The 16,859-nt window shown below is 46.8% G+C and overlaps 1 long non-coding RNA gene across 1 annotated transcript in view; it reads left to right on the top strand.

The window, feature by feature from the left end:
• LOC138510069 (uncharacterized) overlaps positions 1-16,859 on the top strand; it is a 73,438-nt gene that overhangs the window by 1,054 nt on the left and 55,525 nt on the right. The window contains exon 2 of the long non-coding RNA XR_011280309.1: positions 522-588. This is a non-coding gene — a long non-coding RNA (uncharacterized lncRNA). The remainder of the gene's footprint in view (positions 1-521; positions 589-16,859) is intronic.

Below are 16,859 nucleotides of genomic sequence, written 5' to 3'. Positions count from 1 at the left end.
ATTTTGTATCGCATCTCTTTTGCGGCTGTTTGCTTGCACTCGTTTGCCCACCCCGCGCCCCTTTCTGCTGCTGTCATGCCGGGGGTGTTGCTGTGCTCGGGGGGCAGCGGGGCATTTTGGAGGCGAGCTTATGTAACGCAGCCCGGGCTTTGCAGTCGGGGGGGAGGGGGAGGTGGGGGGTTCCTTTGTTCTGCCGGCTTCTCTGGCGCGCGTGGACGCGCGGGCTGCAGTTGGCTCTGGCGTGGAGTGCGCCTCTGGCTGGAGCCGTCTGGGTCTGGGAAGGCTGCTATTTTGGGTCCCTCCCCCTGCCTGATGCGGCGGGTGAAGCCCTGGGCAGGGATGACTTCAGAGCTATTCTTGGCGCTGCACAGACAGGTAGCAGCCGGCATCCCTGTGTCCTGCAGCACCTGCGCGCCGCCTCTGCGGCTGCAGCCATGCACGTGACCTCACCCCCGTTCCATCGCGCGTCTGCCCCCTCCAATCCCCCCCCCAGGTGATCTGTTCTCGATCTTCTCTTGCAGGGCGCACGTTCTTCCAGTACTTCTGGCGAGTATGAAGTTCCACGGATGTTACGAGCACATCAGGGTGGTGAGTAGTCCTGGGCGTTTTGTATGTGCATTACAAAACATGTTAATATGATTAAAGAGTTTTAAGAGTAGTCTGGTATTAACAACGGGTTGTACCCGAAATTATGCTAAAATTATATAACCCGCAGATACCAACGAGTTATTTGCATTTGGCGCTGAGCCGGCTCACTAATGTTTTACACATGTAGGTGACCCCCCCCCCCCCCACTGCTCCCCCAACGACAAGAAAAGGACTCTGAAGGGGTTTTGTTGAAATAGGGTACTCTATGCATTTATGTCAAAGCGCACACATTTCCTCCATTCATCAAAAGGGAAGGGGCGCTTCGAGGCGCGCGGCCTTTTGGGCGGAGTGGATGGGGTTTTATGGCCGGGCGCTGGGAGTGGGCCAATATCTATATGTTTAATGTCCCTTCTCGTGTTCGCTGGCTATGCCGAAAAGGGGGCAGAAGTGACACCCGGATAATCATGATGGGCAGAGACTGCCCCGCGCATGCCCTGCCGTACACATAGCGTTTAGCATTTATCTGAGGCCCCGTGAGGTCACTCTGCAAAGCACTGTGGATGCTGCTTCCCCGCGTGAGCACGTCCCTGCTAGAATACTGTGTCCATTTCAGCACGGCCAGTGAATATACCGCGCAATGCAGCACGATTCAGAGTTAGCAAAACATGCCATGAGGTAAATTACTAAGTGGTTAACGTCCGTTCATTCCCTCACTCACCATGCGCCTGTTCACTAGGCTGCGCCCAGGAGTGGGCGTTGAAGAAAAATCTTAAACCTCCGTTAGCAGACTGGGCAGGTCTATAGCTAGAGTGGCTATCGGGTGGTGCTTACGTGCTGCCTATAAGCCAAAACTATTGTCATGGGAAGTGAATACAGGCGAGAGATGCGATGTGAGGAGTGACTCAGAGCCTGTGGGTATTAAGTAATTCACCCCATGGGCATGCCAGTCATTTTGGTCATTCCCACCCAATATCCCCCCTCCCTGTCAAAAAACGCACCCCCTGGGATCTCATTGAGCGAGCTCCATGAAGCAGTAGCATCAAACTGTGAGCTGTATATTGGTTGCCTGTGTTATTTCTAAGCAACTTTTTTGAGAGTTCATGGCTTAATTGCACCTGTAAATGCGTTACCTGTGTAACAAAAAGAATTCACCAAATGTGCCTTCAGCCGCTTAATTTATAAGCAGTATGTGTGTCCTCGCAACTGAAGTCCAGTTAAAACAAGCATTGCCAAAGCCAGCAGTTTTTTCTTTTGAGTCTTTGTATTAACATTACATATTTGAACTCCTATGCTGTGTCTAGCCACTTGCACCATTTCCAAGCTGTTGCAGTATTATGGAAAGGTAGTGCTTGGCAAACGCCCATCCCATGGCTACACAGAAGCCAGAACGGCTTGCTTTTCCAATGCATGCTTCACTTGAATATATTGCAATGCCCACTGTAGTTTTGGTTGAATTGTCGCCTGATTGTGCCCTGTAAATGGTTGTTTACTCCACATCTTGCAGTAATACACCTGCTCTTTCCAACTCTTCTGAGGCCCCATACAACTACATCACCCCCATCAATCACTCTGATAGTGGGACATCGACTGGGGTATTTTGTGCCATTTAATGTAAACCATCATTTTAAATGCATAATGCATTTGACTGAGCCACTAACAAATTCAACTAATTTACTGAAGGCACATTCAGTCACATTTCATAAATCTCTGAATATACAAAGCCTTCTTCCCCATCTATCCATACTTCAAGTATGCATCAACACACACATTCGCTCACATGACCTGACCTGCTACAACTAAGCAGACGACACTCGGATCATCTTCAAGATCCCTAAACTTTCTTCCATCCCCCACCCAGTCTTCGCCTCTTGTCTCACAGAAACCAGTGGATGAAACCACCTCCTCCTCAACCCCGGAAAAACTGAAATCATGATCTGAGGGAAGACAGCTCTCTTCCCTCAACCCACCCCATGGTGATCTTCCCTAGGCTCTCCTTCGCCTCATCCAACACAGTAAAGTACCTGAGATGCACCATGGACGCTGATCTGACATTTGCACACCACATTAACTCTGTCTTAATCTTTCTCTCTGCATTCTCAGGCGCAGCTTCGGCACCTCTCCTTCCCTCAGTCATTGCAATTGTGGCTATCCTCCTCTCCCAGTTAGACTATGCTAACTCCCTTTACCTGTGCGCCCCTGCATAGCAACTCAGAAAGCTCCAACGCGTCCAAAACTCTGCAGCTATACTCCTCCTGGCCATTGGCTCCAGAGAGCACATCACACCCTGCCCTTTGTGTCCTCTACTGGCTCCCTGTCGGGTGACAGGCCAATTTCAAAGCCATGCATATCACCCACCGTGCCCTCCACATGACAGTCTTTGTCTCAGTGACAAGTTATCGGCTCCAGGCAATGCCTCAACAAGCTAGATCCCCATTTCACTTCATTCAACATTGATGGGAATAATTTCAAAGTATCAAAGGATGTCAAAACACTTGGCGTCCCTATCCCTGACCAAACAAGTCAACGCAACCGCGTCAGCAACTTCCTATACTTCAAATGAATAAACCCATGCATACCCTTCCTGTCCACCATCAGCTGTATTACGCCTGCAGGAGCACTTATACTCTCAAAATTGGACTATTGCAATACTCTTTACTTAGGCACCAGCAATCGAAACCTAAACAAGTTACAAGTGTTGCAAAACAATGCCTTCAGGTCAGCTCTAAATATTCCCCACTCCAACCACATCTCTCAAGCAAGACGCAAAACTAACTGGCTTCCAATACAAGACAGGATCACATTCAGAACCTTGATTATCACTCGCAACTGTCTCTCAAACTCAGCCCCGAAATACTTGATAGCTAAATTCTCTAGAAAGATTTCTGCTTGATCCACCAGAGCTAACTACCGTCATTGCCTTAACATCCCAAAATTCAAATTTCCGAGAGCCGGCGAGTCTAGCTTCCCAGTGCTGGCAGCCAAAACCTGGAACTCTCTGCCCCCTGCTTTAAGGGTCGAGCCTTCCTTCTGATCCTTCAAAAATAAGGTACAATCTTGGCTCTTCTCCCAACTGAATCAAGGATATATTGCCATATCTCATTCTACACAATGTGTACACTATGTAACAATGCTCACTACGTACAAAGGAATCGCGTCCAGATTTGTAACACTAGACATCCCCCCTTGTTGCCCCTACCTCCATACCTTTAGCCAATCCTGCATACAATTTGTATAGTACTTTACAAGTCAATTTAATTTGTAACACTATGTAATCATCCACACTGCATTACTGTATCTCAATGACACTGTATCAGACTATTGTGTGTTCATGTAATAACTGTACCTTTATGTAACAACTGTTGTATATGTAAGCAAAAGCGCCCTAGATACCTCTGGGTTTGGTGCGCTATTCAAGTAAATAAACTAAACGGGCACAGAATACCTTCAACAGAAACTCCCTTGTTACTAACCTAATAGAAATCTGCGATCAGGCACCACACTCCTCCTCCTTGTGATCCGCTCCCTCCAAATCGACAAGGAATATGGGGATCATCCTTCACCGTACAAGCCCTCTCAATCTGGAACATCATTCCCCTTTGCATCCGCCGCATATAGGAGCACCTCCCCTTCCAGAGGGTCCTCAAGACCTGGCTCCCCCCCCCGTATCCTGACGTACCCATGCCACACTTCGGGTGAGTCCACACCACTTCTACAAAACCAGCCAGGACTCGAGGGTATCACACTCTATGCTTATGGAAGATAGCCAAAGGTACGGCCACTCACCCGCACGTATCTCCTATCATACACTACTTTAATACACATCGCACAACACCTCTGCCATAAGAATGCAGCTATCGCCCACGATAAAAATGTGGTCTATCTGGACACATATGGAGTCTGCTGCACTTGCATAGCTTTCAGCTCCCATCCACATGCCCGCTCCACATGGGTAGCTAACGGGGACTTGGCCACCCCTACCTACCTTCTTGTTGGCTAAATGCACACATGCATTCTAAACTCCTGTGAGTAATTTCCCATACCTTGGACTTTGGTCCTCTGAGGGCGTTAATCTACAGTGATTTGAGGCCATATCAATGGGAAAAGGTGCTATACAAATGACATATTACAATAAATAACCAATACTTCATATGCCTTGCTTGTATTCGAAACTTTGACTATAAACCGCCGAGACACGTGGTATAGAAGTGCTATGGTAACTCAATCAGCATCTACCTGCAGTGCCGGCGTTCCCTCTGGTTCCAAATGCTGAGCGCAGAGGTGGTTCATCTGCTCTGGGCGTTATGTATCATTCTATGATGAAAAGATTCATAAAAGTCCTCCACCTAAGCATCACAGAGCAGCGCTACCAAGGACAGAGACTGATGTGAAAATGGGCATGGCTCACCAACTCGTGGAAATAAAAGACCGGCTGTGGTAGGCTAGTGGTGGAAGGCAACGGCCTCACGTGTACAGCTCCCCTCCACCCCCCATTATGCTCTTAGTGTGTTTGTTGTTAGTTTACATCCTGTCTGTGTGCTGCCTCCTCTCCAATATGCTCTTAGTGTGTTCGTTAGGTTGCCATCCTGCGTGTGGGTTTGATATTTGTGTGATTGTGTCCCGCCATATGCTATTAGTGTGTCCATGTCATAGTTTACGATCCTGTGTGTGGGTGTGCTATCCCCCGATATGCTATTATTGTGTTCCCGCCTGTCTGTGTTTGTAATATACCTCCTGTATGCTCGTAGTGTATCCATGTTAGTATGCCACCTTCTAATGTTTTGTTTCACTTGAAGGAAAGTCACACAACACAAGGACGAGCCACCAGGTGAGATTCCCGGATGAAACAAGGAAGGACGATATTGTGCCTGGATTTGAAATTAGTAACTCGAGGACCACGGTGCCAGCAGGCTCTGATGAGTGCTCGAACTGGCATTGCAGGCTCTAAAAAATGGATTCCAAAATCAATAGCTTTTAACATATTTAAAATATGCCAACCCACTTCATCACTCGTGCCATTTTACTCACACATTCTGGCTCCGAATTGATGCATTTGCTAATCTTAGTTAAATTTGGTACAGCAAAGAGCATAGACACCCTGCTTGAGAATTAGTCTTGAGCCGCTGTTTAGGCTGTGGCGTAAACCCTTTTCAAGCATGAAATAAAAATATCTGTGGTGTGAAATGGACACATGTAATTAGACCAGGGTCGGCAACCTTGGGCTCACCAGATGTTTTGGACTACAACCACCATCATCCCTATGCAGCACAGTCAATGTCAAGAAATCATGAGTTGTATCGATTTATTTATTTGTTTATTTCTACAGCACCAAAGCCTGCAGGCACCAGGGCGATAACCTACGACACACAGAAGGTACAAACAAAGTAGACAGGACAAGGAGAATCGCGAGTGCAAGGGGGATAACCCAGGGAAGTTGGCTAAAGAGTGACGTTTTTAGCCGACTGGGAAGAGTTAGCTAAAGAGTGCCGTTTTTAGCTGACGGGGGAAGATTAAAATCTTTTATCCTTTTATTTTTTTTTTCCCCTGTCAAGTTCAAAGGTAGTGAGTTGCAGAGCTTGGCCGAACAACTGGAAAGGACTTCCGTAAGCCATTGGCCCGTTTTGAAACTCAGGCCAGTTTCGATGAAGGAATCATTTTTACAGGCTCATAGTGGGACACCATGGTTCTAAGATATTCTGGCGCAGTTCCTTGAAGGCACCTGTGAACAAGCACTGCAGCCTTGAATTGAATGTTGGCAAAGACCGGCAGCCAATGCGGTTCTCGTCTGCTGCTAGAGAAATGTTCTCTCCTTGTTTTCCCCTTTATGATGCATACTGCATCGTTCTGTACGATTTGTAGCTTTTGCAGACCTTTCTTGTTGGCTCCAATCAGCAAGGCATCACAGTAGTCGAGCCATGACATCATGATGTCCCTTGCTCCAAATGCACAGTTGGTCTCTGAAAGAAAGGGTTGAATGTTCTTCAACAGGCAAAGGTAATAATTACAATTTCTGGAGACCTGATTGGTATGAGTCTCGGCACTAAGTGACAATTCCATGTGGATGCCTAGAGTTTTGACTTTCTCAGATGTTGGGTTACTACAGTCGTGGATTGACAGAGACTGGTACCTAGAGTCCATTTTGGCCCTTGGATGACCCAAATATCATCCGCTCTGTTTTGCTTCCATTAAGACACAGCCAATTCAAATTCATCCAGGGTTTGATCATTGCATATGTGTGCACAAGGTTTTTTACTTCTAGATCATAGTCTCCTGAGAGTTCCAGAACTAGCTGGGTGTCAACCGCGTAGCTGGAGAGAAACGCCCCCCTCTCCAGGAGGCTACATAGGTGTCTGATGTTAACGTTGAAGAACAATGGCGACATGCACACCCCTTGGGGTACACCACTGTCGATGGAGCCTGGCGGAGAAACGTATTCTCCCCAACAGATTCCAGACATCTGGTGTGACATAAAAGACTACCCAATTGATAGTGTCCTGGCCACACAGCCCTATTTCTCTCAGGGTGTGGAGGAGGCATTCGTGGTCGGAGGTCGAATGCTGCCGAACAATTCTAATGGAACCAATAGCCCATTTTTCCTTCATCCATAATTTCTAGCATGTGGGTCTGGAGATCTACGAGAGCTGTTTCTGTGCTATGAGATGGTCTGAAGCCGGATTGTCTGGGGTGTAGGATGTCCGAGGTCTCTCCAATTGTTTGAGATTGTCCTGTAGCTGTTGTATACAGTATTTTCAGCAGGAAGTTGCAGTTGGTAATCAGCCTTAGATTGTTTGCATCTTTGGGGTTCAATCCTGATTTCTTTGGTTGGGGATAACTGTATCTGGATAGCCATGGGTTTTAGACCCCAGAAGTAGTCCGTAACCTGGATAATAGTATATATTTCTTTGTCCCTCCCCCCCCTTGATTTGGAGTCATTTGATGTTGGGCAGGAATGCCGATGGGACACGGACACGGACACACACTCACACTCTCACACTCTCTCACACACTCTCTCTGCCTTTTACCTTACTCACAGTAGTTGTACCCATATCCTTAACTAGTCCCTGCTTTCCTCCTGGCATCCCCATCGCAAATCACACTTTTTTTGTGTTTTAGACCCTTTTAATAAAAAAAGATTTGTTTTCACGCAGACAGCTGTAGTTTCCTCCTAGGCTTTCGGCTTGTTTTCTGAGCAGGGGGGGCAGACTGTGTCGATTGAGTATTGCACACCCCACTTCCACCATTCCTTAGGCAACACTTTTGCAATGTAAATGTGGCAGTGTTGTCATAGTGTTGAGTCTTCCATGCTGCATCTGTGTATATGCCAGCATTGCACCTAGCAGACACTCTTTCACAAACGCACCCCGAGATCCTTCTGAGAAGGTAGCCACAGGTTGTCTGCTGTTAATCTGCAAAAAGTCTGCTTTATTTCTTAAACTTGCATGCATGCTAAAACCAAGAGGTTTAAGTTTCCTGGATTTACTCATATGAAAAGTTTGTTCGTGCAAATGGTCACATGAGAAGTGCGCTCCAAAGAATTGTCATTGGCAAATACAGCCCCTTTCCCCGCAGCCAGAACGTCCGAGCACCCCCTGGCTGGAACGATGCCCCTTTATGAATGTCTTAGGCCTTCTGATTAACTAAGTGCCTTAAATCCTGAGGGAGGTGTGGAGTAGTGGTAGGTGGGTTAGTAGAGACTATGGTGAAGATATACTGCAGTGCTGGAAATGGAAGTTATTTGCTGTGGGATCCCACCGGGGTGGCGGGTGTTTGTTTGGGGGGGGGATTGTTCTCAATCCCCCACAGCCCCCCAATACCTTTTCTCATGACATTGGTGCCGATGTGTGCCATTACTGCCACTTTAAATCTCTCATGAGGCTTTTCATACACTATATACCATTGCCACTTTAAACAAATTCCCTAATGCTGTTGCCCTAGGACCTGTCCCCATTTTGCCGTGTTCCAACTCCCCTGTGCTCCTCCATATAAAAACAGAAGTACACCCTGCAGTGCACAAGTCCTAAAACAAGTGAGGGGACTGAACATATGCAGTGGCAAGTGCAGCGTGTTAAAGTGAAATGTGCACATATCATTCACTTGGTCTTTCACAGTCAAAGAAAGTGCACAGGACAAAGAAGCATTTGTCTCTCAGAAGATTAATTCTAGAAAATCACCCCAGAGAGGAGAGTTTCCTGCAATGTTGCTCACAAAATAAGGTGACTAATCCAGGGTGTTCGTCCCTTCTCCCCCTTTGAAGCTAGGCAGGTGAGCCCACTCGGCAAGATAAGGAACTCCCAGTCTGGAATACATTGTCTGCCTACATGAGAATTGGAAAGACTGTTACTTCTGTTTTGACTCCACCAGTGACATTACTCCTATCTCTTTGCCTCTGGATCTCGCCCTAATTCTACATTCAAAGAACATAACGGCAGCACACCCCTTTTATTTGCGATACTATTTTGGATTCACCGAATAGTCACATTTCTTCCAACTCTCTGGATCCAGGTAATGCTGCATCTCATCTGAGCGTTGCAGTCGAGGAAAAAGGACAGACCCCTTTTGAATGTGATGACTTACATGAGCAGAAGAGAAACTATGAATGGGGGGGAAATCTCCTATGCATGGAGGACACTGAAACCTACGCAAAGGCGAACCTCTGTAGGGAACACGTCTTGAAGGACGGAGTCGTGCTAGGCCGTGGTGGCGTGGGAAGCAAGCCTAACGCTAGCCGAATGCTGGAAGGCTGACATCCCATATGGCCAAGAGTCCAGGGTCGGAGGGAGAAGCAGAGATGCAGAAACGCCAGTTTCCTCTGGTGGTGTGACCAATAGAAAGCTGTGGTAGGCCTGGGGCCTAGCAACCTACACAGAGACCAGATCACTGGGGAAAGTCTGAATCCCTGAACTCCATGGCCAAAGGACGTTAGCAGCTGGGGATGGCAGCAGCAGGGAAGCGAACTGCCACAGGGAGACGACCACTGAGAAGTACAGATACTGTGAAGCAAGGCTGGGGAAGCCTACACGGTTTTGGTTACCTGACAAACCTGAGAGGGCAGGTGCCCTGTGTGAATCAGAACAAGATATGTACTAAGGCTCGGAGAGCCTACAAGATTATGGGAACCTGAGCAACCCGAACGGGCAAACGCCCCTGTGAAGCCGATTGAAAGAGATATGAACACTTTGCATCAAAACTGAGAAGATCTGCAAGTATACAGGAGCCTGATAAACCTGACCAGACCAGTGTCCTACGTGAATCTGATACATTTGAACATTTTGCATCCAGGCCGCAAAGGCCAATCTTTGGTGAAGTGCAACATGAGGCTACAACTAAGGTGAGTGGTCCTGGGCCTCTTAGTACTGAAGGCCTGAGTACACGCTTGGGTGTATTACTCCTGAATCTACTCTGGCTTTTCTTTTCTCTGGACCTTGATGCTTGAATCAATGTTGTGTTCATCTGGACTCAAAAGTGGATGCCACTGAGAAGAATAACCCGCACTTGCATTCGTGAAGTCTGAAGTGAGAGTTGGTTGACCACCTCCAATATTTCGCGACATCTGCACTGACCACTTGTGAGGTTTTGCGTTCAGATGGTCATTCAGGATTTATAACTTAAAATAGACTTCATTTCAGAACTTGGGACATTGTACTTTGTCCTCTGAGCCTTCTGATCTCCTGACCCCTCTAAAGATGAGCCCTAGGGCTTGGAGCTCGCTGCAGCCTGAGATGTCAATTGTTCACGGTTTCCTTGGTTCATGCAAGACGATTTTCTTTTGTTTTTGTTTGACCTCCAACTCAAGTGTGGCCATTAAAACTGTCACTTCCGTGTTTCACGATTATCTTTGCCTGTACTGTGTTCACGCCCACCTCCCTCGCCCTCCTACAGTAGTGACTTGCACAGAAAACCACCACTGCCCTTGCTGCGAATATCTGCAGAAGGGACCCAACTATAGACTGTTTTTCTTTCTACTTCTGAAAGTAGAGGTGCTTACTTTCCTTTTGGAAAAGGGCAGCAAAGTACGTGACTATTTCTGTAAACGAATACGCAGCCTCCTCTCATAGAGCCACAGTTATTAAGTGGTGGTTTGTGTCAAAGAATGAAGATGGATAGAAAAGCTTTGAAATATTCATAAGAACTGGTAATTGCCCTGGGCAGCCTTCCATGCTTTGGTTATGAGCCTACAGTAGGGGGACACATATGCAATCATGGCTGATCACACCAGAAAAGCTGCAGCTAGCGCGAGCAATCCCAGGCATATTTCAGCCATGTGGGCCGTCATCCGTGAGGTGCAGATTGGGTGGGACTCGATTGAGGGGAAAAGCATTGGGTCTGCATACAAGGCTCGCACTCTAGCTCAGGAGTTACATTTGCACCAGATCTTTACTTTTAGATGTTACTTACACCCAGGCACCCCAGATAAGATTTGGATGTGGGAGTATTTTGCTCCCTATTTTTTAAAGTTACCAGTAAAATGATTTTTGTAGGGAGTATAAATTTAAGTCCAGTTTCCGATGAGTATTTTATAAGCAAGTAGAAATATGTTTGAACTGGAAAACGGAGATGTTTTTGTAGCCATTATTTCTTTGCACCTGGTCATGCACATTGAAAGATACAGGTTTTACTTCTTCTGATCAGGTAGTAAGAATAGTCGTTTTTTTCCTATGTTACTTCATGCACTACTAGCCCAAACATATCTTTGGAGCTTTGTGGGTGAAAGCAGGGGTACAAGCTTCTGCGTGTGTGTGTTGCATACTTTTTGTTGGGAGAATTTTTACTCCCTGGTTTTATCTTTCGGGAGTATCTGCCTATTTTTAGGTAGTAAAAGTAGCTGATACACACCTTATCTCTAGGGCCGCTTATACTTTTTCAATCCTGAATGATTTATTTACCACTGCCCAAATTGTGACATTCGTCATATTTACTTTGGGCTTTTAAGTGGCTCTAGCGCCATCTATAAACCAAAACTATTGCATTAGAATACAGATGGGGAGACACGGCATGAGGAGGGACACCAAGCTTGTTGGTGTTTTGTTATTTGACTGCCTATGGCCATTCCCTCAGGTTCCTGCCCTTCCCCGCCCAAAACGCCGCCTCTTGGGAACTCTTTCAGCTCTTTAATGAAGCATTGCCACCAAACGTTGCACCCAAAGTGCCTGGCAGTTTGAATTTGTTTAAATTTTTTTAATCGGTTTTCTGAGAATTTCTTAATTGGCGTTGTTAACACACTACTGGTATAATAAAAATGTCTTAACCAGGTCTGCCTTCAGCCACTCGATTTATAAGCGCCAAGTATGTCCTTCACTGAAGGCCTGTTAAAAACAAGCATGGCAAAGCCAACCGTTTTGGCTTGTGTATAAGTATTAGGCATTTGTCAGGCGCAGTTATTAGATGCCCAGGTACTCGCACCATTTTGCACCTGCTACCACAAATGTCCAGTTGATACCACTGCGGCAGTGCCTGGCAAGTGCCTTTCCCATGCCTACACAGAAGCCAAAACTGTTGCCATTACCAGTGCTGATTTGTGATGGTTGTGTAGTTAGAACTACACCAATCCATGTTTTCATATCGTGTTCCATTAGTTCTTTCAGTCACTGCGTCAGTTGTCGGGTAATTCTCTCGTGTGCTGGCACATATACAGCGATCAAAATTAAAGATTCGATAGGCAAGAGCTAAAAGCAGCTCCTGGGTATCCGGCAGTAACCAGGAGCCACCACGGCAGGACAAGAAGCTAGTTCCATAAATCTGACTTACACATAAGATGCACAGATGTAATTTTGATTATTAGCTATGACCCCTTATGCTTTAAATGTTCTATAGATGGGTTCTAATATGTATTTATAGATTGTCCCAAACGTGCAAAATTCACATAGTTGTGGTGTTCTGCATCAGTTGGCCTGGGGAGTCAAAAAAACTCTTCTGGTAGCTGTTGGTATCAGCTTCTGGTAGCTGTTGGTATCAAGCTAACCAGACTCTTTTAGGCTACAAGCAGGAGCTAAATAGCTCCCAGCTGTTCTCAGTTTCGAACCCCGCATATACTTAGGGTGATGAATATATTTACTTGCCAAGGTATATATTTGGTTCGTGCTCTGTACCGGCTAGTGGGTACCATGAGGAGCCTATGAAATCGAACAAAACCGAGTACAACCAGTGCTTTATGAAATGAGGCCTGGGAGAACGTGTTTTCGTGATCTCCAGCATATGCCCGCTTAAGGCTGCGGGTTTAATAGTGGAGTTCCCAGCTTTGTGGATGGGAAGTGTGTTTGAACATCTCCGGGTCTTATTTTTCACCAATTCTAGTTTTCCATTGAAGTGGAAAATCTATGAGCCCCCTACAGACCTTGCTATTCTATTAAACGTAATGGGTTCGGTCAAACTTTTCTCGACCTGCTTTCCCGCCGCCCCTACCCTCCTCCCCCGCAGCCCCATTTTCATGTGCTTTCATGACCCCTCCTTTTAGCGACTAGTAAACATTAATCCTGTGGTGTGCTCCTGAAAAGCAATCAAACATTAACCAAAGATTATTATTTTCCAGCTGACTGGGGCCATACGATCTACCAAAACATGAACTTATCATATTACTCAACTTAATATGTCTTGAAATTGTCTTTTGACAGAAAGGATTTAACGTTTGAGCTCTCCTCTTGGAATTAGGATGGGCACATGCGTCCTTATGGCAAAATCAGCCACCATTTTATCAGGACATGTATAAAAGGGCATTGGCACGCTGAAGGGGGTGCTCAAGCCAATCCGGAGGCTCGGCACGCAGCTGTACTGTATGGTACGAGCCCATGTTCCAAGCTGCCGGGGCAACCAGCGCCCCCTTCCCCGCTCCCCTTTCCCCTTCACCATAGCACCCGTGTAGGAACGCTGTTCCACACCCACTGTCATTTCGACCCCTTTCCCGATCAGTTGTAGCTACACAGGATTTCCAGTGAATGGCTTCTCTGCGATTCATGTGATAGTTGTCCCAGTTCAGACTTTGCAGGTAGGTCTTGATGTCATTAAAACAGCCGTCGCAGTAGGGATGCAATTTCAAAATGGTGGCAATGACTTTAAAATGGCTGGAAAGTGTTCTCAATTCATATTTAGCAGAGTGCAGTTCCAGTTTTATGAGGAGGAGGAGGGGTCACTAATACAGTTTTCTTATTTCGCATTTCTCTGCAAAGGTTACTTTTCCCTGCAGGTCTTGCTACTTCCCAAGTAATGTAAGCAAACTCAAGTTTGGACATAATGGCAGCCACGACCTCAAGAGTAGAAGTAGTATCTGGGAGCAGAAGAGTCCCAGCCCATGTCCATCGACAAAATCAATTTTTTAACAGAATCATTGTGGATTAAAAGAAAACCCTTCGGAGCCTCTAAGCATATCTAGTTTGTAATTTTTACTTTAGAGCGACTGAAAATTGTTTCAAAAACACCAACACCTTTTTATGTAACAGAGGATTTCTTTGTGTTCTATAATTTAATAAACAAGTTGTTTTTAACTTTCCCACACACTCAGCAAGGTCTATTTGCGCGGTCTTGGTACACCCCTGCATGTTTGCTTTAGAATGTCTTATCTGCTGGTGGTGTACGTCCTTTCTGCAGCAACTGTAACCATTTGCTGTAGCTTTACAGTGTTGCTGCAGCTTTGCAGCCTGTGCAGGCTCTCCGTGCACACTACTGAAAGCGTGAGCAGGCTGCAGACAGTGTTGTCACTGGAATGTGAAATAACTTCTTTGGCTACAGGTTGAACCTTGTGGGAGCCGGGGTGTGCTTGTACGATTATGAAGCCCTATAAATTGGGGAGAAGGAGAGACCAAACCATGCATGTTTTGGCATAAACTTTCCACATTTGCACTGTTCCTCTGCATGTGCAATTTCTGCTTGTGCCACGGGCGATCCCCCTGGGCTCGGTCATCTGTGCGCTGCAGAGCAGACTAGACCACCGAGCCTGAGGCGTCTTTGACCCTCAGCGAACTTGGCAGCTCCATGATCTAATCTTCTCTGCAGAGCAAATTAGATCGCAGAGCCCCCAGGTTTGCCGAGGGTCAAAGACACCTCTGTGACCTGGGGAGGGGGAAACAAAGGTACGATAACGTCCTCTCGTGACCCTTTGTGAGAGGAAGTTACAGTGACCGGCAGAAGTGCCAGCCAGCCACAGTGTTTCTGAAACTGCAACTTCCAGTTTGAGTGACATGTGGCTGGCTGGCACTTTTGCCAGTCACAGATTGCCTGACTTGAAAATGGCGGACGTATCTCCCATAATGTGTCCCGCTGTTGTGTTGTGAGACCGGGGTGCCCTGGCTCAGCCCCACCTTTTCTGAGACTGCCAGGGCTGGGCCTGGCACTGCTGAGTCCAGTCACGTGGAGGAGAAGGAGGAAAGGGCATCAGAGTTCATTGGTATTCAGCATGCACCATCCATGCACAGACACAGGACAGAGAAAGCGCACACCGCACAGCATCGAGCATATCTCGACGACTCCCAGGATATCTGCACAGTACCCAGCAATGCAATGAGCTTCTGGCCAGCAGCTTGCCTTTCCTCCTAGCATTCAGCACACACAGCAGAGTGCCAAACGTGTTGGCACAGAACATAGCACATCTAGAGAGCATCAGGTGCACCCACACATACTTGAGCACGTCGTAGGTGCTCCGCATATGCACACAGAGACATCAACACCTGTACATGGACACAGCGTGGCGGGGGCAGACGTCTGGAGGACAGAGACTGCTAAAGCACAAACTGACTCATGGAGCACAGTCATGCAGCAAAGGTGCATAGAGTGCTGTAATGAAGATTACCCAGTTTTCCAGCTCTGGGGAGTCTTGATTCTATTAAAGACATAGTTGCGAGCATTATGCTTTACTTTCTTTTAATTCTGTTCCTCACAGCTTTTCAAAACTTTCTTTCAAACGAAACAAATGTTGAAGGGACTACAAGTCCCCTGCTTTCTGTAGTCCTGTGTCCTTTAACTTCCACCCATCAGTACTCCAGCTCTCTTATGACCCTCATCCTGTCTGGGTCCCTTCCTCTTTCTGTTGGCAGTGAACATTCGCCCGCCCATGGGAATGAACTGATGGATCTCAACACAACTATGTCCATCTCCATCTGAGACGAACAATGTCTCAGATAACAACTGCAACTGTATACCATGCTGAACATCGCACGAAAAGTAGACGCCAATGATCTGGGTCATGGCAGCCCCACGCCATCTTCTGGTCATCCCCTACGAAGCAAGAAGAGAATCACACAATCAGGGTGGAGAGACGCTGACATTTGCGCAGTACATGAAACATGTCGTATCAACAAGCATCACGTCCCCCCAGGGTATCCTGGGTAGGATTATTGCTGGCCTCTTTATCTTTAATAGAATCAAGGCTCCCCGGAGCTGTAAACCAGGGTAATCTTCATTCTATGTCAAGACCGGAGGCGAGCATTATGCTTGTTCAAAGTTATTTACCACTGTTGCAGCAATCTCAGACACTGGTTTAAAATGAAATGTTTCAAAAGTAGAATCAGACCAGTCAGTTGACCTCATAATGTCCTGTAAAGATACTCCTGCCGCAAACGCCCTGGATGCTATAGTGCCCCTAGCCGAATGCGTGCCAAAAAACGCTCCAATCTTTGCCAGCCCATTGCATAACCTCCCTGACCCACCTGGTGATCGTGACGAGGCCACAGCGTGATGGGGTTTCCTACATGCTATGAGCAGCTGGGTCACCGTGAGGCCTAACGGTAGCCATCGCTCCCTCATAATCTTTGATGAATTGTGCTACACATAGCATGGGGCTATCTGGGAAATAAGGATATGAGATTACTTTGGAATCACTTTTAGTATGTTTAGTAATACTGAATGCTACGCCCCCTGGGTAGGAATGTTTGATGTGAAAGTGCTAGAGCTAGACAGTAGACACACTCCTACAGGCTAGTAAACCGAGCAAAATTGCCAACTTCCCGGATAGTCTCCGAATCGTCAGCCAAGTATTGTCTGGCCAACCAAGAAATAAACGGAAAACTTCCTTCACATCCCATAAGACTGAGTATTTAGGTGCAGGAGGTTTACTTAACTTTCCCCCTCTAAGAATCCGTACCACTGCAGGGTGTTCGCCAATAGGCTTACCTTCCACCATCTCGTGCCTGGCTGATATGACCGACCTATAGACTCTTGAGCATCCTGAAGGCTCGCCCGTACTGTGATCGGTCCACAAAAAAATGGAGAACCTGCACTACAGGTGCAGAAACGGGATGAACACCCTGTTGACTGCCCTAGCTCTCCCATCCGTCCCATGCAGCGCCATA

Source organism: Ambystoma mexicanum, chromosome 6p (assembly GCF_040938575.1).
Source record: "Ambystoma mexicanum isolate Mex_15411 chromosome 6p, UKY_AmexF1_1, whole genome shotgun sequence".
NCBI lineage: Eukaryota > Metazoa > Chordata > Amphibia > Caudata > Ambystomatidae > Ambystoma > Ambystoma mexicanum.
This window is presented reverse-complemented; position numbering and strand designations above follow the sequence as displayed.